Source organism: Sebastes fasciatus, chromosome 9 (genome assembly GCF_043250625.1).
Source record: "Sebastes fasciatus isolate fSebFas1 chromosome 9, fSebFas1.pri, whole genome shotgun sequence".
In the NCBI taxonomy this organism is placed as follows: domain Eukaryota; kingdom Metazoa; phylum Chordata; class Actinopteri; order Perciformes; family Sebastidae; genus Sebastes; species Sebastes fasciatus.
The window spans coordinates 24,274,081-24,287,066 of NC_133803.1; the positions used below are offsets into that span (position 1 = coordinate 24,274,081).

General features: G+C 41.9%; 1 protein-coding gene across 2 annotated transcripts in view; it reads right to left on the reverse strand.

Annotated features, from left to right (window-relative positions):
* Positions 1-10,619: 10,619 nt before the first annotated feature.
* LOC141774305 (gamma-aminobutyric acid receptor subunit pi) overlaps positions 10,620-12,986 on the reverse strand; it is a 297,207-nt gene continuing 294,840 nt past the window's right edge. For both annotated transcript variants that reach the window (XM_074646871.1, XM_074646870.1), the window contains one exon: positions 10,620-10,634. The gene's annotated coding sequence lies outside the window, so the exon portion shown is untranslated. The remainder of the gene's footprint in view (positions 10,635-12,986) is intronic.

The following is a 12,986-nucleotide window of genomic DNA, read 5'->3' on the forward strand; positions in this document are numbered from 1 at the left end:
TTCCAGTCGAGACAGATGGCATGCCTGAGCTCTTCTGGGTGCACCGAAAGCACAAACAGGGGGTCGACTAGTTGCTGCAGTCGATGGTCACTGCAGGGTCCAGAAACAACGCTGGAGAAGACGGAGGAAGCGCAGCAGCAATGCGCCTGAGAGCCGAGCGTCTCCAGCGAGCTGAGCTGGAGGAGGAGGAGGAGGAGGAAGAGGAGGAGGAGGAGGAGGGTGCTGGCCGGTGTCTGAGGCTGTCATGACTACTACTCCTCCACAGTAACAGGCGACACACCGAAGGCGATCATGAGCTGTGTAGTTTGGTGAATCCTCCCCTCCTCCAGCCCGGTGCTGGCAGCCCGGAGACCGGAGAGATGCTGCTGCTGCTGCTGGCTGCATGCTACAGTTGGCTTCACGCCTCCGTTCACAGCACCGCTCCAGTGACTCATATTCAACACTTATTATTATCATCTCTTCTTATTCCTGGGATCTGGATTTGACTAGATGTTATGCAATTAATACATGCTATCAATTTCATTATTAGGCCTAATTCTAACTCATATTGGGACATTTATCATTATAACATTTTGTTTAGAGGGACTGTTTGTAAGAATCAGAAATGCTTGTTAACAGCAACACCTCTGGCCGTTAAAGGGACTGTTTACAGGTTTAAATCTACCGGGTCGGTGTCCCATGCGCGCTCGCGTGTTGCTACGCTGGTCAGACTGCTCCGCTGCCTGCTTGCCTTCACTCACACACTGCGCACATTCTCGCTCCACCTCTCGTGCATGCGCTCACACTACACACTGCAGAAGAGTTAGTTTAGCTCTGAGAATATCTAGTGAATGTTCAGTGGACGTTTGTGCAGAAATAACTGCTGCAGCTCCTCCAGACCAACAGAGGTTTCCCGTGTCTTGTGAAGTGACGGGGCACTGCAGCGAGAAACGTCTCCCGCCGGCACCTGTTGGAGACGATAACGTTTCTCTTCCTGCTTCAGCCCCGCTGCTTCAGCCCCGGAGACTGAAGCAGCGGGGCTGAAGCATGTTTATTTAGAGCGAGCAAGCGCGAGCCCAACGTTGACTTTCATTGACTTAACGGCCACAGGTGTCGCTGTCAACAAGCATTTCTGAAAGTTACAAATAGTCCCTTTAAGTCAACGAAAGTCAGCGTCCTGTTGCTCGCGCTTGTGCTCGCTCTACATAGACTTGAACGAGCATTGCTCAAAACAGTGAGGCAACACACATCAGCTAAAACCACAATATCACTCTATATTTCACCTGCTTGGCATTAATGTTAGTTGACCAGACGGAGGTCTCTCCATGAATCAATCCTTGTGTGGGCTTTTCCTGCTTCAGCCTCCCGACCACGGCAAACAGGTGGAGACACCGGAGTTCTGGTTGGAGACGATAACGTTTCTCGCTGCAGAGCCCCGTCACTTCACAAGACACGGGAAACCTCTGTTGGTCTGGAGGAGCTGCAGCATTTATTTCTGCACAAACGTCCACTGTATATTCACTAGATATTCTAAGAGCTAAACTAACTCTTCTGCAGTCAGTGTGTAGTGTGCGTGCATGCACGTGAGAGTGGAGCGAAAGCGGAAGAACAAGCGTGGTGTGTGAGTGAAGGCAAGCAGGCAGATGAGCAGAGACTCCGGCCACACGCGACCGCGCATAAGCGACCGCGCATGGGATCCCGACCCGGTAGATTTATACGTGTAAGAAGTTACAAACAGTCCCTTTAATATTATATTCCATTTATACCAATAGATCCCCCTAATTGTTACACACTGTAAAATAGACCATAAGGCAGGGTATGCTTTAGGACGTGTCTACCTTGTGATTGACAGGTTGCTACCGCGGCGTTGTCCGGTCTGGGTGTTGTCTTTGTTTTCGTCTTACAACTTTAACCCTTTCACAGTGTGTTTTCAACATTTTGGTCGCCTAAAAATGTCTTATTCAGCGTTCAGTTGCACTTAGCTCCACCCTTTCGTGTCACTTCTGGTTTCAAAAAGCCAAGATGACGACGGGTAAAAATGCCAAACTCAAGGCTTCAAAACTTCGGTCCACAAACCAATGGGTGACATCACAGTGACTACGTCCACTTTTTATATACAGTCAGTTGCCAAGGAACCACATTGCTTCACTTTGCAAGTTTCTAACAAACCTAATCAGCATCAGTTTGGGAATATGATTAGCCTGAAGCCACATGAACATATAATGTACCCAGCCCATCTATGTGTGGACGTGGCTGACGTGTATGTACAGTATATGATTGGCTGTCTTTTATATTTGCGCTACCTTTAAACATTGGCTTCATACCTGTCTTATCTAAATGTTTTTTGTAATGTGTTTTATGATGATGCTGATAAAAGCCACAACCCGAAACACGTTGGTCAGACAATAAGTAGTTCTTACAAGGGCAGTTTTTACCTCTTCAGACTTTTCTCTGTGCACCTTGGAAGTTGTGTCAAAAATCTCTCCTCTGCTTCTACAAACATTGATCTATTCTCTCTATCTCTTCTTTACTTCACTGATATTTTTCCAGGCTTTATGAAGACTTTGTCATATGCCAGACTGAAGCCACAGCCCTCAGTTATGATTCATTGTGACCTTCGTTGGAGGTCCATAACTGGAGACCATAGTACCTCAACCCTGACAATACCTGGTAGCAACCTGCAGATTTAGTTTATTTTTTCCTGGCGTGGTATAAAGCATAAACTCTCTTGAGGAATGTGAGATCCTCAGCCATGCAGCCCTTCCTGCTTTATTACTAAAGCAGTCACAGTCTTGCACACTTGTTCTGGATCAATGCTATTGTACACACTCTGATCCATCTTAATTGCCCACTACACCATTTGAATATCATCTTGTGCTGCGTGCTAGTGATGATGGAAAGCCTGTCTGGGAGCCAGCTGAGCCCACGGTGGCAGGGAATGAGATAGCTATTATGCTGCGCTGCCCTGTGGCTGCTGAGCAGTGATAGAGAGGCCTCTCCGGCCAGGCAGAGGGGAACCACTATTAGATTTGTTGACTGCTCAGCGTTCTGTCATGCTGAGATAATAGACGGAAATACTTTTACTTCAGCAGTCAGGCAATTAATGTGATCATAGGCATTCTGGCATATCCCCTCAATGACTTATTACTTGAGAACAAGGCAGTCTATTTGATCCTTGTTGGCATTGTACAGTAGCCAACTGAGAGATGCATTCAGTAGGTGTTTCATCTTCAAAAGGATTAGGCTCCTAATGTGGCAAATACTGCACAGCTCCTCGCTGCTGCTGAATCATTGATGTGAGGAAGCACTTGGCAGGGATGAGCTTGACATCTGAAGTTATATGATCATATTATGACTGCTCAGTTTTGTCTATTCTCATATATTAGACACAAACATACTCTTTAATTTTTTCTAATATTAACATTCACTCATTCTGAATCAGTAAGTAAACACTGAATGACAAATGGTCCATTCACTTTCTGGGTTAAAACAATTGGCTGTAAAGAGGACGTAGTCACCGTGATGTCACCCATTGGTTTGTGGATTGCCATTTCTGAAGCCTCAAGTTACATTTGGTGAAGAGCGCATTATGACTTGTTTAGAACTCGAAACTATAAGTTTAGGACTTGACTCAGGACTTGAGTGCAAAGACTTGAGACTTACTTGTGACTTGCAATACAATGGCTTGGTCCCACCTCTGGCATTTACTACAAACTAGTTGATTCAAGAGTTTTGAAAGTTATCTGCGGTTGATGTAAGAGAGACATAATGCAGCAGAAACCTCATCTAGGAAGCCAAAATAACTTGGATCAACAGTGGCCTTGTTACTGGATTTATGTTTGATTGTAATAAAATACCTCCCAGGACTTAGCCATGGATACATTGATCCAATTCCAGCTGCCAAAACTGGCCCAAAGCTGGCATAAGAGCTGCTAACTGGAGCTGATTCAGAACCTGTCGGCTGCTACAAAATCTGGCCAAATCATGAAATACATGGATCATAGCCGACTAACGATTGGCCTGGTGTTTCCAGAAAACAGATAAATGTGCCGCCACTGAGCCATATTAAAAGTGACTACATAGTAAAGTTTTTTATGGGACAAGACCTTAATGGATTTTGTATGTCAGGTACATACTAAAACCTAGTTTTTTAAATATTAATGACAATAAGTATCCAGTTCCATGCAGAATAGAGGAGCAGAATAAACATTTTTTAAAAGTTGCCTTGCTTACTAGGCAAGTTAAAGTGTTATTCCCCCTTTAAATATTCATATAAAACACAATGCACAAGAGAAAATAACATATTTACAGACAGAAAAACACACACAAAAGGAAATAAGAGGTCCCATAATTGGGATCCTGTGTGTATCCCGGGTTGGCTGACCTATGCAGTCTGGACAGCATTGTTGCGGAGCAGAACCATGACGAAGCTGGACGGTCAAGCGTATGGTTGGTTGTCAACCCTTTGGGAATGGTGAATACTGGCAGATGTGCCCCAGAAAAAAAAAGAAGTTCCTAGAGTCGACAGCTCCAGTATGATGCTTTAAAAGTGTAGCTCAGGGTTGAGTCTCAGCGGGGAAGCTCCTGGGAGAATATCTGACTTAGCAAAGCAGCCAGAGAGGCTTTGGGATGCCGAGGTACATCATTCCGTAGCATGTTGTATTGGTTTTATGTCAGGAATATGCAAATGTTGAATCCCCCCATAGTCTTTTACATCATATTTTCACATGTATACCAGTAGCAGCTAAATCAAAGAAGGTTAAAGAGCTGCACTGACCTCACCTGCTGGGTAAATGAGTGAGGTCAACGTGCTTTTGTAATGTTTGCTGGTGTGCCAAACAACTATGCATTTTAAATATCAGTTCACCCAAGTTACAAACATGATCTCACTTACTTCTAGTGACGTATCCAGCCATGTAGATAGTTTTGGATCTTGTTAAACTGAAGATACGAAAACGTCAGATCTGTGGAGACGAAGGAGTAGACTGTAAGCTTCCTTTGAGGTTTGACTGGCACTTTTCTAATTTCGTCTACTTGTTGCACCCTCTTCTTCTGCATCGGTTTAATGACACCCGACTTCATACACTCAACACCTGATATTCACATTTAGTTTTTTATTGAATTTGGGTGAACTGAAGAGGATTGGTGTTATTCTGGGAAGCTTCCAAGTTAGAAAATATGAAAATTAGGGCTGTCAAAGTCAACGCGATACTTATGTGTTAACGCAAATTAGTTTTAACGCAATTCATTTCTTTAATGCATTATCGTAACTTGAGATTTTTATATTGTAGCGGGCTCAGTTTTAAAGCTATAGTGAAGTTACTGGTACCTAGAAAACCTAAGGAAACCATTAGTATCAACCATGTCATACTAGCTTGTCGTGAAGGAGGCTAAATAACGCTCAAAACTTACGCTACATTATGGCAAAGAAAAACTGTCATGGCCATTTTCAAAGGGGTCTCTTGACCTCTGACCTCAAGATATGTGAATGAAAATGGGTTCTATGGGTACCCACGAGTCTCCCCTTTACAGAAATGCCCACTTTATGATAATCACATACAGGTTATTAATCGCAATTAACTATGGACAATCATTTGATTAAATATTTTAATCGACTGACAGCCCTAATGTAAATATGTATTGAGTATGAGTCAGTATTGTCAGGAAGAAGCAATCATGCATAGTTCTTCCCTTGGTAGATAAAGGATGCTAACAGTACATCATATAACTATTTTTTCAGTTTGCTCCTCCATTTCCTCCCTGTACAGCTTTAGAGCAGTAACACAGATCAACATTTGAAGCACGTTGTACATCATAGTTGTCCTGGCAGGACTTGATGTAGTGAGCAGTGTCTTCAAGTTGTAGCTTTACCACAAGTTCCTTTAACACTCCCTAAGGTCTGTCTGTCCTACTCTCACCTTTACTCTCATCTCCTCTCCTTGAAAATACTGTGTGTTCAGGGTTTAGAGACGTCCACAAAAGAGAGACGTATCTGACAAAAGCAATGTGACATCTGTTTTCCCAGGACCTTGTTCAAAAAAAGGAAACCTGTTTGGCCCCTTTGGCCAGAGAGTGGGCTATATAAACCTTGTGAACAGCACACACACATACACACACACATACAGAGTAAAACACTTGCTGCAAGGCAACTCTTCCAATTTCATCTAGCGTGACAAGCTCTCTGTGGGTAGACCTACAGTAATATCTGGGGGATTACATAATCAAACCCTGGCAAAGAAAATAAATGGAAACAGCCTTGATTGCTGTAGTTAGTCTACTACATGAAGTTTAAAGCTATAGCCTATATTCCCATGGACAGGACTGAGACCTGTGGAGGAGATGCTGAGGTGGAGCTGAGGGCAGCACAATCTGTCCACAGTTTAAAGCTGAATCTTAAAATACACCTTTTAGATCAGATCACAATGATTCTATTTAGTTTAAACCCTTAAATGATTGAGTGTTTTGCCAAACACACATCTGGTCTTTAGAGACTTGTTACACAGTTTGAGCTACAGATTAAAACAGCTGTGTGGTGTGAATGTATTCTCACATTATTTCCAATCACCTTTTCATGCCAAAACTGTCATTTTCAGAACTTATTGAAATCTTTAAACATAGCCTGGTCGGCCCATTTCATTATTGGCTCTTAAAAAACACAAATTAGTTAGAAAAGTAACAACAAATCAGTCACTTTAGAGGCAAAACTACTGCTTGAGGTGAAAAGACATAGCTTCAGTGATTCAGTGATAGTTGTCTGAACATCCATGGGTACATTTCAAAGAGAAACTGTTAATAGCTGATTCGGCATACTTTTAATGGTCCCAGTTTGCCAATGTAAAGAAATATAGGCTAAAATATACAGGACTCAAGTTAAGGTATTGTTAATGCCAACATTATAGCCTACTTCCGGTTGACAAGGCGGGGGGTAGGAAGTGTCAAACTTTTAATTTAAAGTATGCGTTTAAGAATTAAGTACTGTAATTTCTTTAATTATATCCTATTATGTATTTAATTTGCTTTACTTTGCGTTCTTTATTTCTTTTAAAAATGTACTTTACTTTTCTGCGGTTCATCATGTTTGTATTATTAAGCCTACTGTTGTGTTTCTATGTTCTCATACTGATCTTTTTGTCATTTCAACAGATATGATGTTAAAGTTAGTTTCAGAGTATTCAGTATTACAACTATAATTACACTATTTTCATCATAAACAAAAAAATATTACGTAATTATGACAAACTTGTCCTGCATTCATAGTGTTACTTAAGTAAAAGTACAAAAGTATTAGCATCAAAATATACTTAAAGTATCAAAACTAAAAGTATTCATTATGCAGCATGGCTCATGTCGGCGTAATATTATAGGCTATTATTGAATTATAATTATGCATGTGTTCATCACTTTAATGTTGCAGCTGGTAAAGGTGGTAAAAGTTCAAGTACTTTATATACTGCTGGGTAATTTAACCTGTGTATTAGTTGATTTATTTTTTTAATTATTTATTAATATCTGCACTGTCAAATAAATGAAGTGGAGTAAAGTACAATATTTGCTTTCAAAATGGAGTGGAGTAAAACTATAAAGTAACATAAAATGTAAATACTTAAGTAAAGTACAAGTACCTCATAATTCTACTTAACTACAGTCCACCACTGAACTTGTTAAAGAGCAAATTAGGTAGGCCTATATCCGCCATAATGATAGTATTGCAATACATTGCAATAAATGTAATGAAAAATGTATCTCCGGTAAAGTGTATTGCTGAATGCATTAATTCTGACATGTAGTTTTTATGTGAACATTGTCCGGGTGTGGACTGGTGTTGTGCCTCTGTGTGTCTGTGCTTGTGTGCGGGTGATAAACATCTGGGAGGGAATAAAATGCATATTCATCAGGCCTCGCAGACAAAATAATGTAGTGGCATAATCTCGCCGGTTAAATAGCTGCAGTAAGACTTGATATGTTACAGCAGGACAAACATTTATGAACTCAGCCCATGGACTTGCCACATGATAATAAGAGAGAAAGGAAAGGAGTTAGAGTAGATCTCTGCATTCATTTGCATTTGGCTGCGGGGTTGAGTTCAGCGGGGCCCTCCATTTTTCACCTCCGTCTGAACACTTAATTACTTCGGCTTGCTAATCTTTCACTTAATAAAAATCTATTAAGTAGGCCCGTCTGGTTACAAGCAGGACGTGATTTACAGATGCCCCGGTGTTTCTTGCTACGCTTGGCCAAGACAATATTTTGTGCCTAGCAGATCAGTCTTGCAATTACACTCCTGTACAATGTGGAACTATCAAATTGACTCATGTTTTGACCTCAATCATTTGCATAATCTTTGTTTTGTTCTTTCTGTCTGGCAGTAGCAGGGATCATCTCTCATCTGGTTTACGATGAGTTTCTCTTTCTGTCTCTGTGTAGAAAATCCTTCTCCAGCCACAAAGAGGAACCCGGCTATGCATTAACCTGCCTGTTGACCTCTGTCTCAAACTCACACATGCTGTAAATAAAGCCCTTTAACACCTCGAGGTACCACTTCCAACCACTAGATGTCATTCCTGTATAGAGCGCAGAGCGGAGCAGGACTCTGAGAGTGGCAGTGAGATGTTTTAATGTGTTTGCCTTGTTGACAGCTGAAGTCACTACCAGCTACGTTATATAATGCATTAACATCACTGTCTGATTTTATATCGTGGCTGAACGGCGGTAGCTCTTCTCTACTCACAAGCATTTATTTAAGCGAGGACTTGATTTCTGTCACACTGAGAGAGGAGGACCCAGAGGAGCTCTCTGAATCCATCTCGCATTTGCACATTTGCACATTTGACTGCATGCTCGAAGCCTTTAAGAGTCCAGAGCACATTTGCAATGTGAGATTCCCAGAGCTCATGAAAACAAATGAAAGTGATGACAGATTGACTTTCTGGAGCATAGAGTCGCCACCATGAATGCTTGATGAGGGAATATAGAGTCTGAAATGAAAGATTGTACCCAGGGTCGTAGCCAGGACTTGAGAAATGCTGAGGACCACTCACAGAAAATTAAGACTATAAAGTATTTTTTTAATTTAATTTTTCTGGCATTTTATTCCTGTATTAGACAGTAACAGCAGAGTGAATAAGAGGAGAGAGAGATGGGGAATGGCGAGCAACAAAGGCCCCGGCTGGACGTTGCAGTTCATGGCTGGTGCCTTAAACCCTTCAGTGTTCAACAGACAAAAGGCAATAAAAGGTTTTACACTGGCTATAATTAACATTGCCTGCATTGTCTGGTGTGGTTGAATGATGAAAGCTGGGTGCCATCGCCACTAATGTTACACACTATCCAACCCCTTGCCCTGGATGGACACGCCCACCTCATTATCATAAAAGCATAAGGGAAATTGGAAATGTGGGGAGGAAAATTGGAAATGTTGCTTGGGGAAAATAGGGAATAGAAAAAGATTAAATGTATGCTAAGACAAGAAATAAATAAATAAAAATGAAAACTAATGATAGAGGCTAGTAATAAATAAATGAGTCAAATAAATTTAATTTTTATTTATTTTTATAATTATTATTTATTTTATTATCAACTGATTAGAAGTTAAAGAAAAAAAAAAACTCTTTCACTTTTTTACCAACTGATGGGAGGTTAAAGGGAAAGAATAAAGCTTAATATTTCTTTTAACAATACGTTTGAATTATTTAACCAACATTATTACACGGCTTTGTTAAATACTCTGTTATTTCTCTATAACAGACTGTGTCTATAGACACAGTTCTGATGTCTGTTTTTGTGTCAAATTACAGACTTCTTAAGTAAGTGGCCGTGTAATAAGCGGGATAATGTACAGCTAGCGGGTCATTGTTGCAAGATAAACCCGTTCAGGGCGACGCAAGACCCATCTGCTCTGTTGAGGTTTATTTCACAACAATGACCGGCTCGCTGTACATTATCCCTTACATATTATTCATTCATGTATTCAGTTACATTTTTGACTTGTTTGATAACCTTTCACTGCCTTTACATGGCTTTGGGAACTCATCACAAAATCTTGAAATCTTTATTTAATTAACGAAAACTAAAATAAGTCTTTTTTTAGTCTAAAAGTAGATACCTCTATAGAGTGGTGCGGGGATGTCGTATTTTTGTAGGCCAACCAGGAAGTTAGCATCGCCCTGGTTCCCTCCACAAAAACACAATGGGATTTTTACATTGGGTTTTGGATTATTGCAAAAAATAACCCCTGTGGCAAACACACGTTTGTAATACTTACACGTTTTGTTCAGCAAGATAATCTTCACGAATGAACACCCCTTTTATGATTTTTGAAGCGTGAATGCAATCACCAGAAAAAAGCTAACGTTAGGCTATAAATGAACTACACCACGGTCGCATGACTTCACGTCACCACCACTCAGCTAAAGGCTGACTAGTGTTCGCCATGATGACGTTTAGTAGTCTCATTTAGCCACTTGTTAGCAACCGCCTTTTTTAAGACACGTAAAATATTCAAAATTCACGAGTGGGATATTTACTGATGTAGTTTATGTTAAAGAAGAAAAAGTTAAATTCTCTTAAGCTTGTGTTAACCACAGATCTTATTTCAGGCATCTAACTAAAAAACAATTGACTTCCAGACGAGGGAACCAGAAGTGCTAAAATGCTAACTCATTTCCAGGCTTTAGGACTCATTCCTGCAGCACTCTATAACAATTACATGCAATTTTTTACTTCTAGAAAGTAAAGTCTCTGCAGGCTCCCCCAGGGGGGCTCAGCCTCTAATGAGAATGTGACATGTGTACAGTCAAGTGCATAGGTTTCATTTCAACATTGGGGCGGGGGACACATATTAAGCGAGGGTCTGGGGGTCATCCCCCGAGGAAATTTTGAGTGTCAAACACTTAATTTCCTGCATCCTGGGGAATTTTTATGCACCAATTTCTGCATTTTCTGCATCGAGTTATGAAAATGTCTTTATGTCTTGAGGTGAGAGGTTAAGGGACCCCTTTGAAAATCACCATGCCAATTATCCCTCGCCAAAATGTAGCCTAATTTTGGAGCGTTTAGCCTCCTTCCCGAAAAGCTAACACGAGGTGACACAATTGGAGTCCTTAGGTTTTCTAGTCTCATATGATACCAATATCTTCCATCTAGCTCAAAGACTGAGCCCACTACTACCTCTGAAACACAATATTGTCGGCCAGGATCGCCGGTGATCCTGAAAGAGTCTAAAATTGCCAGACTTGCCAAAACACCTACATTTAGAAAAGTGTAAGTGAAGTATTGTAGTGTCATGTTTGATTTCAAGCAGCAACCCCGTTTTTATGAGACACCAGATAACAAAAATCACTGCAGTCGCCTTTACAAACTTTGTCAAATGACTCTTTGTTCTAGAGGATAAACCTTCATCTTCTGGATATAGTTATTGGCAGCCGTGTAGCATTTAACACACCCATAACAAACAGCTATTGTAGCTTCACTCCTCCCTCTCCATCCTCTCAGTTCTCCTCCCTGGTCTTTTGCCCTCCATGCCATCCCCAGCTGTCTTATTCTTGCTCTTCTGAAGGAGGGAGGAAGAGGAGGGAGGAGGAGGAGGAGGAGGAGGAGGGGTGGGAACTGGCCGGCTTCTTCAGCCCTGCCTGCTTGGCTGTCATGTTCGCGCCTTGATGTTACAGACCGCAGCGGCAGCCTCTTAGGCCACCCTAATCCACTGGATTGTTGCATTAAAACCATCACGATTCTTTGCTCCCTTCCAGTTGTAACCACGTTGCGTCACCATTTGAGGAAGCTATAAATAACAGCGAGGGGGCTGCAGGGGAGGGAGGGGAGACACAGGGCCGTCGCACACACACATGCAACAACACAGATTGGCTCCCACCGAACCCAGCACACAGCTTTGAGTTAGACAGCGCAGTAATATTCACACTTACCTGACTGACTTAGTCTCTGGCATGCATCACAATACTCACAAAGGATTTGATGCATTGAGAAATTTGAGCAGCGCAGCAGGGGCCCATGGCTGTGACAAGAAAACAAGTTAAAGGAAATATTCAGACGTGTCACTCACGGAGACGTCAAAGTCTTTTTTTTTCCCAGAATGAGAAGCTAGCTCGCATTGTCACATCATAGACTGAAAATCAGGTGTGGCTGTGTTGACAGTAAGCCACTGTGAAATAGCAGAATGGGGTTGAGCTTGGTAAAATAGGTTGGGGTTTTTGTTCATTGCTTTCATGTGCTTTGACAGGCGATGTAAGTCTTCAGAGGTCTTCTTGAGGGAAGCTGAGAGATAGCAATTGGCTGGAAGGCAACCTCTGCCAAGGGATATATACTGAGGCGAAACACAGTTATGACAACCAAAGAAACCGATAGAGCTGTTTTTGTTTTGCCATGTCTGGAGCCCGTGTGTACTGCATTAGCATGCACCCTATACTCTGCCCGCCAGGCAAACAACTACAGGGCAAGTGTGTGTAAGGAAAAGCAGGCTGTGACTTCCAAGTGATAATAGGATGACGGAGCAACATGCTTCGTAGGCGTCATCAATTATGTAATCACTATGACTGCATCAGCATTAATGCTACCGTATGGAGTGGTGTTCAGATCTTTACGTACACTTGCACTAATCAACATTTCTTATATTAACGATTTTGAAAGTGACAGTCTTGTTGTTTCTACCCACAGCAGGCAGCAGTTTTCAACCAGCTAAAAATCAGCCCGGTCTTATTACCAGGGCATCAAATACCGACGCTTTGTCACGACCCTCAGCGTCAAATACCGAAACTATGTCACAACCCTCGGCATCAAATACCGATGCTTTGTCACTCCCCTCGGCGTCAACTACCGACGCTATGTCACGACCCTCAGCGTCAAATACTGACACTATGTCACGACCCTCAGCGTCAACTACCGACACTATGTCACAACCCTCGGCATCAAATACCGATGCTTTATCACGACCCTCGGCGTCAAATACTGACACTATATCACTCCCCTCGACATCAACTACCGGCGCTATGTCACTC